This window comes from Lepisma saccharinum, chromosome 14 (genome assembly GCF_977018435.1).
Source record: "Lepisma saccharinum chromosome 14, izLepSacc3.1, whole genome shotgun sequence".
Classification (NCBI taxonomy): Eukaryota; Metazoa; Arthropoda; class Insecta; order Zygentoma; family Lepismatidae; genus Lepisma; species Lepisma saccharinum.
Window position 1 is genome coordinate 19111689 of NC_139242.1, and position 19711 is coordinate 19131399.

A 19711-nucleotide genomic window follows, 5' to 3' on the forward strand; every position below is an offset into this window, starting at 1 on the left:
GGGTTACGGGCTGCTTTTGTTGCAAAGTCCTGCCTATGAAAATCCATCCATCATCGGGAAAAATCTATCCGGTCTTTTTTTACGGATCCATGGGACATAGGTGTAAATGGAATAAACATGGACGTAGTTTCCTTTTCTTTTGCCTAATTCTCTTCATGCACCTTTCCCCCTCATGCTTCTCTATGCCGTTCGTGAGAGAAAACATTATCGGCAAGATTCTGTGAAGAGTCAGCACTCATCGAGGCGTACAGCACTATGATTGACTATCGTCTTTTGAATGTGCCGACCTTTGTAGCGGAGTGGTTATCACAGCTCGCTAAAACACCAGGGGTCCCGGGTTCCATCCCAGCCCTGGCATAGTCTCTCTTCACCAATTTCATCACTCATTTTCATTGTTGCGATTAGCCAAAATTGGAAGAAAAGCGATGCTATATAACAAAAACCAAGTCGTCGTTCACTGCATGCTAGACGGTGTTCCTAATAATTGTAGACCGGATTTCTAGGCACTAAAAACTTCCCAACGCGCAGGCGAAAAGTCACTGAAATGGGGAAAATAGGCACACTAATATGCATTTAAAAAAAACAACATATATTTAGCATTCCCTTTCAATAATGTAAATAATTGAAGGCCTCAAATTAAAATTCTCTCATACAAAAACTGAATACTGTAATTTAGTAATGCCTGTAGAGAGAATTGTGTAATAATACAATAATTTTAAAATTTTCGATTTTACGGAAACAATATTACATATGCTGTAAGGAAGGTAAAAGAAACTAAAGAAGGACTAAAATTAAATGGTGTGACTTAGTTGTTAGCATATGCAGATGATGTGAATACAACTAAGAATAATGCTAAAATATTTTTCAAAACTGCTAAAGAAATAGGTTTGGAAGTTAGCAAACATAAAACTAAATATATGCTTAAAGGCCGAAACCAAGTGTTAGGTAATAATCAAAATCTAATTATTGATAACAACTCGTTTGAACCAGTTTCCAAATTCATTACTTAGGAGTAATATTAACAAATGAAAATTATATTAAAGAGGAAATAAAATGTAGGCTTAATTCAGGAAATGCATGTTACTTCTCTCTTCATAAAATTTTGTCTTCTCGTTTAATATCTAAGAAACTAAAAGTTAAAATATACAAAACAGTAATTTTGCCTGTAGTATTATATGAATGCGAAACTTGGTCCCTTACATTGAAAGAGGAACATAAATTGAGAGTATTTGAAAATAAGATCCTTAGGAAAATATTTGGACCTAAAAGGGATGAGGAGACAGGTGAGTGGAGAAGGTCACATAATTTAGAACTACATAATTTGTATTCATGTCCAGCTATTATTAGAATAATTAAATCAAGAAGACTTAGGTGGGCAGGCCATGTGGCACGAATGGGAGAGGAAAGAGGAGTTTACAGGATTCTTGTTGGGAAACCTGATGTTAAGAGACCTGTAGGAAGGCCAAGACGAAGATGGAGGAACAACGTTGAGATGGACCTAAAGGAAATCGGTAGGGATGGAAAAGAGTATATAGATCTTGCTCAAGATAGGGACAGATGGAAGGCCTGTGTTGCTGCAGCCATGAACCTTCGGGTTTAAGAATGCTAGAGAGTTAGTTAGTTAGTAATATTACATATTTATATTATACATTATTTATTCATATTCAAGACAGAAAACTAAAATTAAAGATATTTATTTTCGGCTTTTGCTTGTTAGTGCCTTACAAAATGCAGGGGAGTGAGTGAGACTGCTGTGCAGGATTCGAGAAAACACCACTAAATCAACGCCCACTACCTGTGTAGTATCAAATAACAAGATGACTTTGTTTACGTGTTCAAAAACTAAAATTCTAATCCTCACAAACCGCGATTAATCTTGCCTGGGGCCAAAAAGGGAGGGGGAGCAGTAGTACGATTATCCCTGAAGACAAAACAATGACGTAAACTACTCATTTTTATGTTCTTGATGTTCCAGAAGGAGTGTCTGCGTTCTCTGGGTGTGTTACGAACAGCTTCCATCATCGCGACTGTGCTGCCACCTAGGTCTGCATTTTGTATGAAGTGTCATGGGGTTTGCTTGTGAGGATTCTCCAAATTTCGCTCTCCTTTAATTAAACCAGAAAATTCGACGGAAGGAAGGAGGAAAGAAGAAACGTTGATGCAAAAGGAGCAGAGAAGAAGGAAGGAAGAGAAATTTTGGAGTTGAACATTGCATGGTTGGCAAACCAATGTGGAAAGGAATGGCATTCGGAATATGAGGGAGGCAGTAGTCAGGAAATGAAGAGAGAGCATAAGTGTCGGAAAGTGTGTGAAGAAGGGTTGCCAGTTGTTGTAGTTTTCTTGTGTTGTAATGATAATTAAAAAGACGGCACGCTGATACAAAAGTCATGAATGTTGGTCTGACAGCGTCAATTATTTGAAAGTTTCTGCAAGTCCTGGGGCGAGAATGATAAAATTCGGTGAAGAGAATGGGTAGAAAATACTAACTTGCAGTACCGTCACCAGGCAAGGAATGTTGAAAGTCCACTTTATGCACAGATAGGCTAAACGGGACTGGGGCTACAGTTTAGAGGGGGAACCAGAATGCCTTGATTACAAGGCAACAGAAAAAAAGTAAGTGGGTCGGTGGATAGGAGAAAAGGAAATGCTGTCTGTCCCAGTTCGTTTGTTTCCTCGTTTATGTTTTGTAATGTTTATATTTACCTTTCTTGTTTTTGTTTATCTATTACAGTTTCAGTGTAAAATGGCTATTACAAGTGCTGTATCTGAAACTTGAAATCTCTCTATATAAGAATGGATGTGTGTATGTTTGTACCGGCATAACTCTCGAACGCCTGGAGCGATTTCAAGCAAACTTGGTACACATATCACTTGCAATCTGGAAGGAAATACTGGGGGGATAAGACACCTCTGGCACCCCTAGGGATGGGGGTGGGGAAGGAGTGATATGTAAAACGACCGATATTAGTGTGAAATCCATAGTTTTCGGGGTCGCTAAGATGAACAGTGACACTCCCAATGTCGTTCAACTCCAAGACACCTCTGGCACCCATATTGGTGGGGGTGGGAAGAGGTGACATGTAAAACGACCGATATTAGTGTGGAATCCATAGTTTTCGGGGTCGCTTAGATGAATAGTGACACTCCCAAGGCCGTTCAACTCTAATACACCTCTAGTACCCCTAGGGGTGGGAAGGGGGTGACATGTAAAAATAATCGAAAACGACCGATATTAGTGTGGAATACATACTTTTCGGGGTTTTTAAGATGAATAGTAACACTCCCAATGCCGTTCAACTCCAAGACATCTCTGGCACCCCTAGGGTTTGGGGTGGGAAGGGGTGACATGTAAAACAACCGATATTAGTGTGAAGTCTATACTTTTCGGGGTCGCTAAGATGAATAGTGACACTCCCAATGCCATTCAACTCCAAGACACCTCTGGCACCCCTAGGGGAGTGGTGGGAAGGGGGTGACATGTAAAAATAATTAAAAAACGGCCGATATTAGAGTGGAATCCTTAGTTTTCGGAGGTCGCTTAGATGAAAAGTGACACTCCCAATGCCGTTCAACTCCAATATACCCCTGGCACCCCTAGGGTTGGGGGTGGGAAGGGAGTGACGTAAAAATAATCGAAAACGGCCGATATTAGTGTGGAATCCATTGTTTACGGGGTCGCTGACATGAATAGTGACAGTCCCAATGCTTTTGAACTCCAAGTTCATTTTACACTAAAGTTAAAATTCATTATTTTCCTGCCTAATAGAAGATTGGTATAAATAAATACCTAGTAAACAAATAACTATACTGTGACGAGAACATACTTTTGCTTGTGTACTTGCGATAAAATGCTTGTTGAATTATTAACAATTTCTCGTAGGGGTGGAGGCTGATGTTGGTTTGTTGGGTGGGGTGGGGGGGGTTATTCTGCTAGTGTTGTAAGTGTGACTGCCCTTCAATATGTATTGCCAAAGATCCGCTTATGAGTTCGAAACAGCAGTTGATATCACGTGACGTCACGAGTTGCATCAAGTACATTCAGTTGGTATCCGGACAATTGTGATTACGGTTATTTCCATTTCGGTTATTTTACTTCACTTCTTTACATTTTGAGCTAATCGTAACGAGGATGAATGATGAACTGATAAAATGGATGATGGGGCAAACACAATGATGCACCCATGCCTTAGCAAGGACTCGAACATGGAACCTCGCTCGCCACGGAGGTCGATATAATATATTTCTAGCATGAAAATTTGTTCAAGTTGGCGTTTTAAGTCCACTTTACGCACAGCAAGGCTAATCGGGACTGAACCTCCCAGTTTAAAGTGGAATCGGAACCACTATGTGCCTTCACCAAGTATCGAATCCGGGACCCCTTGATTACAAGGCGACGACGCTACAACTGCGCCATCGGGGAGGCCTCTAGCATGAAAGTTTGTGTACGCTAGTTTTAAGGTGAAATTCATGTTTGTATCTTTGCTATTTTACGTCGCATATCTTCTACTTTTGGATAATCGCCACGATGAGTATAAGTAGTAATTATATGAAATTGATGAAGTGACACTCACAAAGATTGATTGACTTGGTTTATTTTACTTCGATTTTCTGCAACCTTTGACTAATCGCGACGATGAGAATGAGCAATGACACGATGAAATTGATGAAGAGACGACACTCACACAGAACATCCATGGCCAGACCGGATTTCGAACCCGGGACCCTTGGCGTCGCAGCACACTGTGCTAACCACTCCGCCACGGAGATTACACCGTCAATGAATGTGCGACTGACATGTCCTGTAAAAGATTAATATAGTGCATTCTTGCATCAATCACCAACAGCTTCGCATGATCAACATGTCAAAACATGCTAAGGGACAAACTTCCAGCTCCTGACTTGTAATTTCTTACTCTCCTAAAGTGTCGGTGCCGGAGAGTGATGCTGATTACATCACCTCCACTTTGGCCGAGAACGAGAACATGTGGGACCCTACCTCCTTGTCTTCATGGCAAGGTTCAAAGCACAGGCGAAAACTTTATATAATTCTCAGATAGGACCAGAGGTGTCAACCATGCTGAAGACGGACCTCAGAAGATATCTGGAGGAGAGATAGCAACGTGAAGCTGAGAAGCGGGTCTGGCCGTGAGGATACGGGTGGATGAGTCAAAATGAATGAATGTCTTTGATCGAGACTGAAGCAACGGATTGAAGTGAAACCCAAATCCCTATGTGCCCTCAGTTTCGAGGAGGCCTGGCTCTTGATAAGATAACAACCGTATCTAATTACAAGTCTGGATCAGCAGATAATTATTGGTTGATTTGTTTGATGTTATATCTGTTTTCCGCCACTTTTGGATAATCGCGACGATGATGATATGATGAGATTGATGAAGGGACACTCACAAAGAACACCCATGCCCAGGCTAGGATGATGGACGTCCGAAGGATTATTTCCAGATGGGGCAAACGAGGTATATCCCCCCCCATAATAGCGTTATCCTCACATTCCTTCATTTTGAAGTATTTATGTTCCTGGAACGCCCTTATAATAATTAACATGAATTATTTTGACTGAAATCAAATTGTACGTGTGAATTTTATAATTTTAAGGTGACGTTCATGTTCCAGAGGGGATATTGGCCCATCTTGCACCCCTCTGTTGGACATCCATGGGTGGGATTCGAACTCGGAAGTGAGCTTGGCTTTTGGAGGTCTTCACTGGCGATCACCCCTCACACTCCAGCGAATGCATGCACGGTTATATCCGACAGAAAGAGAACAAGCGGTCCGACTTTTCAACAATAGCGCCCTGGCAACGGCAGCGCACAGACACCCAAGGAGGGAGGGGAGGATATTATTTGGATTTATGAGAACAGAGTTCTTGGGCGGAACTCAAAAAGAAGCAGGCGAGAAGGACATGGACGGCTGGGAAGATGGACGAGCTAGCTGACTGCTCATAACCATTAAACGCTGCCTGCTATTGTTTGTTACACGAATTCTGCTCTCCTCGCTGTGGAATTAGCTTCCCCGATGCGCCTCCAGAGAGCGCTGAATTCCAACATGTTTTATCTTCGGAGTTATTGGACGACCGATCTGGAAAGGTTTCAAGTCTCCAAGAAGTACAAGCGGCATTATTTTGGTTATTCTTGTCTTTGAAAAAAAAAAAGACGGTTTCCCCCAGTCTCTTCTCATTAATATTGCTGCAAAATAACGTTCCGGACACCAAACAGAGAGGTAAGAAGTATTTTGGTACCGAGACAAAAATGTCCGGCCTATAGCTTCCACCTGACTGCGTGACGTCAGGTGCTTCTGCCTCCGTATTGTCCACGGCTGCTGACGTCACCGGGAGGCACGCGACACCTCTTCGCGCGGGCGGGAATGCTGCTGGTCACCTTTTCGGTACATCAAAGTCTTCACGCTTGGTGGCATCCCCGCCCCGCTTCGCGAAGACCCTCCTGGTTTCAGCGACGGATCCACCGCCATGACCTGCGTCAGGGGATCAACTGAGTGTCCTTGTCTCTCATGTCTATAGGGGGTATATCGTGGCATTCGGAGAGAAAATGTATGCGCATTTTAACAAATGCTTTGCACTTCTGCAGGTTACTTATTTTTCCACCTCGAAATGACCAGTTAACTCGAGACCAAATAAAGTTTGAGTCGCCGTATCAACCGGTGTCCATTCGCCGCGCAGAATGGTCATTTGGACAAAATCCTGTTTCCATGCTGTCTGCTTCTGGGAGGAGGCATTTAAAGGTTGCCGCTTCTCTCCCAAGCAGTAGTCCTAATTACCTGACCGCAAGTTCCTTCGTAGGTAAACGCGGTAACAGAGGGTCGTTGCCATGAAGGTGGTCCTCGCACCGGCTGAAACGACGACTCCACTGTACTTATTATTATTATTATTGTTGTTAATGTTTTATTGTAAGTGGCAGTTAACTGTGGAGAGTCCTTTCTATACCACTCAACCGAGTACTGGCTTGGGATTTCCTTAGTGATTATTCTTATCTATTTCATGAAATCACCCCAGTTTGGTAAAGGGTAAAATTCAAGTGGTTTGTTCTTTTAAGTCCACTTTATGCACTGAAAGCGTAATTGGGACTGCACCTACAGTTTACAGTGGGATCCGAACCACTATGTGCCTCCACCGGGTATCGAACCTGGGACCTAGCAACAACTAGATGAATGATGGATGATGAAAGAACAAACACAGAGGAACTTCTGCGTCCAAATCGGACCTAAACTCAGAAGCCTGAGTGACGTAACCGTGAAGGTGAGGGAGTATTCAAGTCGCTCACTTACTGCCTCAGCATATTGTCGAAACACCTGTATGAGAAATAAGAAAAAAAGCATTTGGTTTATTTATTCAAAATGATATTCACCTACATGAAGTAATTGTTGGAATGTTGATGGATTTGCGATATTTAAAACTAAAACTACAGAGGGACCAAAAGAAAAGAACCTTCGACCAAAATCCTTCGCGCACCTTCCCCTTTGTCCGTTCAACTCGGGCCATAAAGAAGAATGCTCCACTCTGTCCCTCCCCTCCACGCGGGAGTACGATGCACAGGAGTTGCGGGTCTGCGCAAGCTCTTTTGCCTGTGGTTCAACTATGAACTTATGAAACAAAGAGACGCTTCAGTGTGAGAGCTTTCAGATCGAAACGACACAGGGGGTTCACACTGAAGTTCCACAGTCTACAAGCAAGCATTCACCGCGTATGCGCAAACAACCGACGGATGTGACACGATGCATGTCATTGAGAAAGCTGCATTTCATATTTCTCCATGCAGAAGCTTCATTACCCAGCGGCCACCTCTCCGTCCACACAGGTGCAAAAGAACCAAGAAAAGAAGAAGAAGCTTCCCGAAGGGCCAGCGCGCCCAAAAATAAACCGGACCACTCTCGATAAACCCATTTCGCCCGTTCCAGCAACCAAGACGCAAAAGAGCAGCTAATTGGGGAAGAAAAATGCACGTGTCAGTGGTTCCCCGTGGCTCGTCAGTCCACCAGACAATGCCCGGGCCACGATATGACAGCTCCCCCCTCCCCCACACCTCTCCTTTCCATCTCCACCTCCTCAGTCACCTTGGACGTTGCAAGAAGGGCAGGGAATTTATCTTTGTAATGTCAAGCAACTCCGCAACTCCCTTTCTCATCCCGGGAACCCTGTCCCCTGGGGACGCCTAGGAGATTCTTCGCCAGTGTTGCCACAATCTGAGGGCGCAAATTTCCCTTTTTGAACCAATTTTTCCCTTCACCTAATCATATAATAATTTAAATTTGACAAGCAGGCACATCATTATGTCAAAATAGGAGATACAAAATTACAAACATTGAATATATATATAATTATAAATAATACAATGGATACTACAATCTTATGCAGCTTTCCACAAGTTCAGTTATTAAACCTCCGACATTTTTGAAAAGTGTTAGAATTGATATATTTCTCTGGGAATTTTATACGATATATTATTAGAAAAGTATTCATAGTAACATAAAACCTTCTGTACAAAATTCATGCTTTTCATTTTTCTTCTTTCTTCTGCGTTAACCATTCAGAATAATGCAGTTGCATAGTAACCTGATAAAAAGTTTTTGAACTGATAATAATAATAACAATAGGGATGATGATAATTATTATTATTATTTCCGTTGGTCCATGTTCGTGTGAATGAAAAATGTTGATTAAATTAATCACATACATGTCATTCTCGTCGCTTCCGTGCCAATCCTGGTCAGGCATCAGTGTACAATTGTGTTTGTTCCATCATCCATCTATCCTTCATCTTCATCACTGCTGTTAACAGAAGATGCAGAAAACCGACGTAAAATAAACAAAACAAAATATAAATAGATATGGGCTTATACTCGAAGGAACAGAAAAAAAATAGAAATTAAAATTTGGTTCGAATTTTCCTACAAAAAGGGAAATTTCCCTTCATGTGGCAACACTGACGTGGAGTTTTCAAATGTCCCTCAAATTTTGATATTTTAAATCGAATTTCCCTTTCCCACTTGGCTTAAAAATTGATTTCAATTTCCATGAAAAAGGGAAATTTCCCTCCATGTGGCAACACTGATTCCTCGCATGGTAATAACACTTGCTGTCACTCCTTTTTCCGTCCACCAATGAAAATGCAAGATCTTCTCCCTGCTCTCAACGACCTTCAGGAGGGGGATATTATAAAAGCGGGAAAGAGTTGAAGGTTTAAAAAAATATAAGTAGAATGGCAAGCCCTGGGGAGATTTCCTTCAAAAAAATTAACAAAGAGATGATGAGCGCGCTGTTTGCTCTGCTACAAAACTATCCTCTAGAAAAAAAATAAGTGACATGATTTTTTCATTCTAATTTCAATTAATATGTCACTTTGTTCTTTGGTAATTTGGCAGCTTATATTATGAAATTCCTGGCTCGGATCAGCACCTCAAGCATTGAGAGTACTTTATTTTGTGCTGCAGGCAGTGGTGCATAAGGGTTCCCTCAGTGACGTATACTGAGTCCAAGATATAGGCTATCTCACTGTCGCCTGGTCCTAGGCTATGAATAGAAATACATTTACCAACTTCTAAGAATTCAGGTTGCCAACTCATAAGAAATCAGGTTGCCAACTCATAAGAAATCAGGTTGCCAACTCATAAGAAATCAAGTTGCTAATTCATGAGAAATCTGGTTGCCAACTCATAAGAAATCAGGTTGCCAACTCATAAGAAATCAGGTTACCAACTCTCAGGAAATCAGGTTGCCAACTCATAGGAAATCAGGTTACCAACTCATAAGAAATCTGGTTGCCAACTCATAAGAAATCAGGTTGCTAACTCATAAGAAATCAAGTTGCCAACTCCAGAATCAGCATCATGTCACTAATATGAATAATAATATTTACAATTTCTGATCGTTTTTTCTCCTGAATTTTATTCTCAAGACTTCAGACTTCGCAGATAGCCTAGCTAAACTAGAATATACGCTCCTGGGTTCACTATACCCCCGCAAATTTGGAGGAAGAGTGTTGTAGCTCCCTAGATCAATAAACCCCTCAAATAAGTTGATAACCGCAAGACAAATCCGTTCCAAAAATCTCGTTTTTGGTTGCACGCTAATCTTGTAGTGTAGTGGTGATAGGGATTTGCATTATCTTACTTCGCTTCTTGTGGCACTTTTGGCTAATTTGCGAAGATGGGGATGAGTGATGACATGATGAAATTGATGAATGGACACTAACAAACATCCATGTCCAGGACGGGATTCGAACCCGGAACCCCTGGCGTCGTAGCGCGATGTGCTAACCACTCCGCCACGGGGGCCGGCTGTAGGCTAATCTTGAGAAGTTATGTGGGTATAAACACAGGTATATCTTACTAGTACTTAAGTCTCGTCTCGTCAAACGCTAACCACTTGGTCAAAGAGTTTTTTATTGCCTTGTAATCAAGGGGTCCCGGGTTCGATACCCGGTGGAGGCACAAGTGGTTCGGATCCCACTTTAAACTGTAGGTCCAGTCCCGATTAGCCTTACTGTGCATAAAGTGGACTTAAAGCAGCAACTCAAACCAATAGTGGTTAGGACCACTTTATGCACATTTAAGCTAATCTGGACTGGACTTAGAGTTTGAAATGGGATCTCAAACACTATATGTGCCTTCACCGGGTATCGAACCCGGGGACCCCTTGATAACAAGGTGACGACGTTACCACTACGCTTTCAGGGAGGCCACTCAGCCGAAGAAATCTACTAGAAATGCTCCTACAGGTGAGGATAGAGTTCCAAACATGTTGTAGCTGGTCGTCTGGCCTATAATACTTGTGAGCAGCCTATTGCTGCGTATAATGATGCGCAGTAGTCTATCTGGGCATGCGCGTGAACAACAAATAGCGTTGCGTGGGTGGAGCGTTCCTTACAACGTCAGATCATAGACTCGCATTGTATATGTGCATAAGATATGAGCACTGAGTCTCAGAAAACAATTCAATTCCACTATGTATTTTAGTACAGGTCCTTGGGTACTGGTTGAGAAGTCTGAGTGTACTGTGGCCAAAATGGAGTCTTTAAGCAAATAAAATTAAGAAAAAAACAAAAGAAACTCGTGCTTCTGAGCATTCAAGCTTCCCTCATTCAATTCGCAAATCTTAAAATAACACCGCGCCTCTTCCTAATCACATCCTGAATATTCAAGAATTGTTGAAAGAAATTGTGTAACTATTCAAAACTCCATCTCATCCAAAAGGAGACGAAACAAAGAAAGACGAGGAAAGATCCTTGAGAGTCCCTACAGGGGGAGGGGGACTGGGGTGCTCACACCAATGACGAAGTAGGAATTTTTCAACAATATGAATAAACCTTGACGCTTTAACACGAACTGCTGACCCCTTTTGTTTCGTATCGCGTAACCTTGCTCGGAAGAATTACAAAATTATGGTCGTCTTGGAATTTTACGTAACGATGTCTGGAGATTTCCTTGAACAATAAAGCAAAATTGAAGAAAATGCATGTGTGTGCAGGGAGGAAGTCTTTCTTTATATATTTTAGAAAAGCGATATCATCTACTTAATGTAGGCTATATCAATTCAAATTTTCTGCATTGGAATAGCATTAGCAAGAGTGTATAATATTGCAGGCATATTTTAAAAATGCAATGTTTCCACTCAGGAGGGGTGTAGGGGGCGAACGTAATAGATATAGAAAAGCGACGTAAAAATACACAAACACACAGATTTTCTACATTTTTTGTGTGCTTTATAAGCTCGATTCAGATTCAATAATTTCTCCAAGAGTCTATTTTTATTATTTTAAAATAAATATAACTTATACAGGGTGTCTCAAAAGTAATAGCGCAAACTGACACAGGTGAAAGTACACGATAACAGAAGCAAAAAAGTCTCAGTAAGCATGGGTCTGCAAACGAGCCGTTTTCGAGATAATTGCGAATGTGTGGTTAAAAGCCGCCACTGACTTCATTGTTTGTAAACGTCGTCCTAGTTGGTAAAATGCTAATAATGTATGCGAATGTGTGGTTAGAAGCCGTCATTGATTGCATTTTGTAAACAGCGAGTGCTTTACTCCTTGCGCGGTCCGAGGTTTGCTCTTTGTAACGGAACATTTCCGAGAGGTGGCGTTGTAACTAAACAGGGTGGATACAATGAGTACACAGTCTAATCGTACTGTGGGAGTCACGTCAGTTGTGCTGTACTGCGTAGTGAAAATGGAACCTTACAGCAACGAAGAGTACATTTTACCAACTAGGACCACGTTTACAAACAATGAATTCAGTGGCGGCTTGTAACCACACATTCGCAATTATCTTGAAAACGGCTCGTTTGCAGACCCATGTTTAGTGAGACTTTTTGCTTCTATTATTGTGTACTTTCACCTATGTCAGTTTGCGCTATTACTTATGAGACACCCTGTATATACCGCGTGAGGCACCTAAAAGTACCACCTGAAATAGCGAAGAAACCAGAAACAGTAGCGATGTGAGGTTTGCGGGAAACAATAATATCAAATGGGCTCGTAAATCGGAGGTATGGGGTGGGTCGAAAAATATCGACAAATGGGGTATCTGGAGCAAAGTCATATTTTTTTAAATGGAACGATATACAATAACATGCATAATATAAAAGAGCACACGCAGAGAAACACAACGCCGTTGGTCTCATGCATCTACTGCACATAGGAACGAAGATATGGCCATGTGAAAATATGTAAACAAACTAACAAGTGGCCCACTTGACCGTCAGTACCACGGCATGTAAGACTTCTCAGGTGCCTGACAGAACTGCCTTTACGCAGAGCAAGTTTTGATAGCAGGTCCACGAGATCGTGTTAGTTCATAGCAAGCAGTCGTAGTGGTAAGAGCGAAGATTATGGTGTTCACAAACATAGAAAAAGCGGACATGATCCTGATTTATGGGCAATGCCGAAAGAATGCCTCAGAAGCCTACCGTGTGTACGCAGAGAAATATCCGGACAGACGACAGCCATCTCGACGTCTGTTTGGTAAGTTATTTATTAAATTAAGAGACACCGGAAGTGTAACACCACGAGCACGTGTGCGGAACAAGCCAACTACAGGTGAGGCAGGTGCAACAAATGTTCTCGCCGCTGTTGCTGTGAATCCGCACGTTAGCTCCCGTGAAATTGCCAGGGATGCTGGGATGAGTCAGCGAAGTGTATTGCGCATTCTGCACACACACAAGTTTCACCCATATCATATCTCCCTCCATCAGGAAATTCACGGGAATGATTTTGTGGACCGTGTTCGGTTTTGCACATGGATGTTACGACACGACACACCCGATTTGTCACGTATCCTCTTCACTGACGAGGCAACTTTTACCAATCATGGAAATGTCAACCTAAGGAACATGCACTATTGGTCGGTGAAAAATCCACATTGGCTTCGCCAAGTGGAACGCCAGCGCCCATGGAGTGTGAACGTGTGGTGTGGTATAGTGGGTGAACATCTCATTGGCCCTTTTTTATACAAGGGACACTGAATGCTGACTGATACATACAGTTTTTACAACATGAACTGCCTGTACTATTGGAGGACATACCACTTCAGACAAGGAGGGAAATGTGGTACCAACATGACGGGTGCCCAGCTCACAGTGCAAGACGCGCTACAGCATGTGTGGAAAATACATTTCCAAATCGTTGGATTGGACGTGGAGGGCCTGTCAAATGGCCGGCTCGTTCCCCAGATTTGACACCGTAAGACTTTTTCCTGTGGGGAAAGCTGAAGGACATTGTCTATCGGGATGTGCCAACAACTCCAGAGGATATGCAACACCGCATTACTGCGGCCTGTAGGGACATTCCCTACGAGATGCTACATTCTGTGCAACGATCTTTGCGTGGGCGCCTCGTTGCCTGTATCGCAGCTGACGGCCACCACTTTGAACACACACTTTGACAGGTTTTCGCTTCTTACGCAGTGGTTCTTCGACATACTGTCATGGTCATTTTCATTATGCTGTAACACTGTCAAATACATGGTGCTGACGATGTCTATTGTATTTTTTCTTCCTTTAACACGTTCTGTCTTCATCTTGTCCAATGGCTTCCGACATCTCATACTTGTACATGCCGTGGTACTGACGGTCAAGTGGGCCACTTGTTAGTTTGTTTACATATTTTCACATGGCCATATCTTCGTTCCTATGTGCTGTAGATGCATGAGACCAACGGCGTTGTGTTTCTCTGCGTGTGCTCTTTTATATTATGCATGTTATTGTATATCGTTCCATTAAAAAAAATATGACTTTGCTCCAGTTGCCCCATTTGTAGATATTTTTCGACCCACCCCATACCTCCGATTTACGAGCCCCATTTGATATTATTGTTTGTTGCCTAACTTACTAGGATAAACCGAAAATCAAAACCGAGAGCCTTTGAGTGCACGTCGAGCTTTGTTCGTTGGTTTTTAAGCCAACTTTATGCACAGAAAAGCTAATCGGGACTGGACCTTGAGTTTAAACTGGGATCCACCACCGGGTATCGAAACCTGGAGCCCTTGATTACAAGGCGACGACGTTAAACACACGCCAAACGCCCACACCTTACACGATCCTTACTCCCAGTCATATAAAACCCCTCGTGTATCATCACGGGCGTGTCTTTTTCTTAAATTATAGGGACCGAAAATTAAACACAAGGTCTGGAGCCATTTCGCTCCACGAACGTGTCCGATAAAGCAACTATCTTGCAGGTTACGAAGTGTTTTCGCTGTTTGAAGCCGCTCGAAAAAGGCTTTCACAGATTTCCGACAAGCCAGACTTCGTTGAAGCATTCGTAGCCAGCCGCCGCATTTAGTAATCTCCGATACGGAAGCCAATGGAACTGTTTTTCAAGTATAGGCCAAAAAGGAGGCTCTCTCGCAGATAATGCGGGGGGAAATATTGGACCAGAGACGCGCCTGAGAGCCGCTCTGACGTTAACACTCTCGCTTGGCGCAATTCACGTTCCTGCCATTTCTCTAAATAGCAGCCGAATCGCATTTCTTCAAGACTTCCACATATTTCTGATTAGAAGTAAGTTTCCTGGCAGCCTTGACTTAACTCAATTAACATCACTCATTTGTAGACTCGCCTCACTTAAGCCATGCGCACACGGATACGACGCGACGCAACACGAGGAGTCTCAAAGTAATACGACACGAGTTCATTTGTTTGTTAGCTAAAATCTGATTGTGGATTTCGTCCATGTACGCAATAGGTCTTGGTCAGTCTTCTATAGGCCTCCCCGATGGCGCAGTGGTAGCGTCGTCGCCTTGTAATCAAGGGGTCGAGGGTTCGATTCCCTGTGGAGGCACATAGCGGTTCGGATCCCACTTTAAACTGTAGGTCCAGTCCCGATTAGCCTTACTGTGCATACAGTGGACTTAAAACAATAAATCAATCAATCAATCAATCTGTCTTCTATAATTTGGGAAGCGAGTAACGAATAACGATGCATAAGAATCAATGTTTATGTAGAATTAATGTATCAATTTATATGTTATGAATTGAATATACAGTAAAACCTCGTTAATCCGAACTAATGGGGGGATAAGTTGACCGGATTAACTGAAATAACCTAAAAGAACAGTAGAAAGTGCATTATTCTCCGGTTATAGCAACAAAACACGTTTTTTATGGTGTATTTAAAGGGCATAGACCTAAATACACCATACATTACAGTCCAAAGTCTGCGGGAAACAGAATTTCATCAGTGGTTGACTGCCATTTGTTTGGGAAGCTCTCTTGTTGACTTCTAGCCACATTTAAAACCCTGCATCCTGTTTTCTTTCTTTCTTTCTTTTTTTTTTGGCATTTTGTCTTTTGTCTGTCCGGATTAAGCGAAGTCCGGCTCATCGTTGTCCGGATTAACGAGGTTTTACTGTATATAATACTGCTACTACCCTTGCACTGCAGCGATGCTTAACGGGGTAAAAGGAAAACCGAGCACCCATACCTTCCCTAAATGTATTACCCAACCCATTGCCTGGAAGGACTGAGGTAAACACCACTAACACTTGGGATGATGTGCTCCTGTCCTCAAGAAAAAAAAATGAACACGCGATAATTGACCGACGGAACTGAACTTCGTTTTCGATGATTGATTGATTTAGTTTATTTTACTTCGTTTTTTGGCCACTTAGGTTAATCGCTAAGACGAGGATGGGTGATCATATGATGAAACTGATGAAGGGGCACTTACAAGGAACAGGGGACCCGGGACCTCTGGCGTCATAGCGCAATGCGCCAATTACTCTGCCACGGACAAATAAACAAATAATGGAATAAACAAAAAGCACAGATGCACGCTATTATAAATTTCCGTAATTTACAATATACAGGGTAGTGCAAAAGTAGGTTGACAGTCTTTCTTTTGTGTTTTATATTGAGTGGTAACATTGAGTTGCCCCACGATCACCAGACATTACACCCATGGATTCACATAATGTCACTGCTGTAATAAATGGCATAATTATATCAACTGTAAACTGTCCACCTACTTTTGCAACACCCTGTATATTTACAATATTCTCCCGGTAAAATTTACCTTTCTGCCTGTCAGTTTACATAAAAGGGAAGCAGTTGAGAGTAATAGATAGAGGAGAAGCACCAAAACCGACATACCATTTTAGTAGAGAAGGAATTTACCGATGTGGAATACATCAATGTGCGCATGAATTCCATGCCCAAGTATAAGCTGTGTAATAAGATCTATTACAACAACATTTTGTCCTACAAAATAGTTTTATCACAAAAAGGTACAATTATACCATCTGAGGAAAGGGGTTCCTAAACCGACATACCTGTTTAAATAAGGATTTAAATTACAAAGTAACACAAACAAATATATGTAAATGGTTTCTATTAGAGAATAAAGCAATTCAATTAATCATTATGAAACAAATGCAATTTCTTTGGACAATTTAGCCCTCAATGACATGTCATTTACAGAAAACACAGACGTGTAGGTCATGTTCTGCACCAGCATATTGAACATGAGCCCAAAGATTGCACTTGATACACATTATCCATTCTTCACCACTGGCATCTTCAGAATAAAGTTCTTCGCCAAAATACATTCAGCATCTAGGATATCTTCATTTCGCGCAACGGTTTAGGAAACTCAAGTATGTCGGTTTAGGGAACGACGCCATCAATAACAATAACCTCAAAATTTACAAACACCTCATCTTCACAACTGAAAGGAATACATGTTCGGAATCTTTATTCTATCTACTATGACCTGATAGAACTGTAAAACTTTACTCCTCCTTCCAGTATGAATAATATAGTGCTATGCAGAGACAAACAAAAGTATTGAAATCACCCCAAAACAAAAATCTCTTCCTACAAAAAGAAAACCGCCAGCAGCGCTCGTTTCACTGGTCGCGCGTTATCTTGGAAGCTTAAAGAATAGATTTATCCTATTACTGCAACGTGTCAGGACTTCTCGGCTGTGAAATAGTGCTGTGTCGGTTTACGGACCTATGTCAGTTTTGCTGCCTTTCCTCTAAGTTAAAAAAAAGTCTGTGTCAGGAATCGCACTCTCATTACAAACCATAACACACTCCTAACCACTACATCAAATTACCGCTCGGAATTTCATCAGCTGGTAGACAGGATAATATGTTTTCATATTCGTCCGCTGCATACTTGCTGCCTTGCCGCGTGTGTCACACGAGAACGGTTGCTCCCGACTCAAAATATACAGAGAAACATGTCCGTGAACTTATGCGGGGCTCATTTGCTGCCGAATTATGCAACAGCCGCTTGTTTGTGTCTGTTGGGGGTCGCACACATCCGCTTGTGCATGTCCCGCGTTTCTGTAAAGGTGACCGGCTTTGTTTATTCTGAATACCATTCAAACTGTGCATTGGAGGAGAGGAAAAGAGTTTACGTTTTGGACAGAGTTCAATGCTACGCGAGCGAGTCCTCTTTTTTCCACCCGGATAAACATTTTCTCAAAGTCTTAAGCCACCTGCATCAGCACACACTGAAAATTTTCTAAAAGACGGCCCAAGGGGAGGTGGGGTACAAAACCAACAAGTTTGTGCCCACATACTGTAAAGCCATGTGTCGTCATGTAATTACATAGGAGTCCTTGTAAGACTGAAATGTGAGAAATATGGGGAGATATAACGAAAGGAACAAGGCGATATAAAAGCTAGGAGAGAAAGAGAAAATAAGAGATGATTTGAATTTATATTTCCACTTTATGCACAGAAAGGCTAATCGGGACTTGACCTACTGTTTAAAGTGGGATCCGAACACTATGAGCCTCCACCGGTTATCGAACCAGGGATCATTTGATTACAAGGCACTGACGTTATCACTACGCCACATAGAGGCCCAGTAGACTGACAGAAAGACACTAGACAGGTAGAGAAATAGAAAGAAACTAGAGAGAGGAGAAGAGAGAGAAAGAGGGCAGAGAGAGAGAGAGAGAGAGAGAGAGAGAGAGAAAGAGAGAGAGAGATATGGATAGGACCGAAAGAGAGCGAGATAGCGATATAAAGATAAATTAAAAGAAACTAGAAAGAGAGAGAGCGGTGGAGGGGGGGAGAAATCAGACAGACAGACACAGACGGAGAGAGAAGAAACTATAGACAGAGATATAGCTACAAAGATAAATTAACTATACAGATAGAGAGAAAGAAAATATACACAGGGAGAGAAAGGGAAAGAAACTATAGTGGAACCACCAGCAAAAGAACCTGCGCAGACCCGCGACTACAGTGAAGCGTACTCCCGCGTGGAGGGGAGGGTCAGAATGGAACATGCTTCCTTATGGTCCGAGCTGAACGGATCGAGAGGGAAAGTGCGCGAAGGATTTTAGCCGAAGTTTGTTTTGTTTGTGGTCGGTCTAGAGAGAGAGAGAGAGAGAGAGAGAGAGAGAGAGAGAGAGAGAGAGTAACGCTATTCCTCGCTCGCAAAGGAATATGAGTCAGATTGTGTGCAATTCGTTATTCGTTTGTTTCCCTTTTTTGGAGAAGTAATACGTCACCAGGTCATGTGACTATGGAAAGGGAAGGCTCTCGCGTGGCGTGCTCCAGCTCTCTCTCTCTCTCTCTCTCTCTCTCTCTCTCTCTCTCTCTCTCTCTCTCTCTATTACACTGGCAGCGGTTGGGATCACATATCGCAGTTCTACCTTGAACTGGTGGAATCGGTCTGTGGAAGTCATCATCTGTGTACTCGTAATATTATTAATATATTTAAGTTTAATCTAAGATTCATATTACTTCATTTAGTTAATTAGTTTCATTTGTGCACTATTTAGTTATGCTATGTTTAATGCTACCATTACGCAGATGATCCTTTCAGAGTTGACCGATATCCACTAATCATGTTCGTTTGTATCCAATTAGATTTACAACTTCCCTATTCAAAATTGCTGATTAATATATTTTCCACGGAAGAATAATACAGAACGTTGAACCAACCTTAATACGTAATGGGAAACACAATCTGATTTCGGTACATTTGTTTGGCCTATATGATGTTTGCTTATATTTGTAATTTGAATGAATAATGTCAATCGGACATATATGTATATTATACTAAATTTGTTACTGGGAAAATTTCTATTGTTAAAGTTACTACTGTTGTATACGATAAATTACTAGTAGTTGTTTCCTGAATAAATTGTTAAATATACTATTTACTTTTCGTACTTCCCACAAAGGCCTCTGATTCTGCTAAATATTTTAATAAGTAAAG